A 354-nucleotide genomic window follows, 5' to 3' on the forward strand; every position below is an offset into this window, starting at 1 on the left:
CTGTGCCCCTGCCGCCCCCACTGGGCACCCACCTCCCTCCGTGCCCCGGGGCTGGGGGCCACATCCTGCCAGCACAAGGAGCTCCCGGGGAGGCAGAAAAGTGCTGGCCTGGGGGGTGATCCCTCCAGGGACCTGCAGCCCCGGTCGCTAGGACCCCCACGCAGTGCCAGACGCCCAGGTCCCCGAGGGCCACCCTGGGGCACAGGGCCGAGCGGGAGGGGGCGGCGGGCACGTTAATCCCCCGCCACCGTGGCTTTAGCTCTGGCCATTTGGCCCAGGCCCGGTAATGGGTTTAGCCCCTCTCAGCTGGGCCCCCCCCCCCCCCCCCCCCCCCCCCCCCCCCCCCCCCCCCCC

At 75.4% G+C, this 354-nt stretch overlaps 1 protein-coding gene across 1 annotated transcript in view; it reads right to left on the reverse strand.

The window, feature by feature from the left end:
• NFIC (nuclear factor I C) overlaps positions 1 to 354 on the reverse strand; it is a 28,721-nt gene that overhangs the window by 4,928 nt on the left and 23,439 nt on the right.

This window comes from Aptenodytes forsteri, unplaced genomic scaffold (assembly GCF_000699145.1).
Source record: "Aptenodytes forsteri isolate BGI_AS27 unplaced genomic scaffold, ASM69914v1 Scaffold274, whole genome shotgun sequence".
Taxonomy (NCBI): domain Eukaryota; kingdom Metazoa; phylum Chordata; class Aves; order Sphenisciformes; family Spheniscidae; genus Aptenodytes; species Aptenodytes forsteri.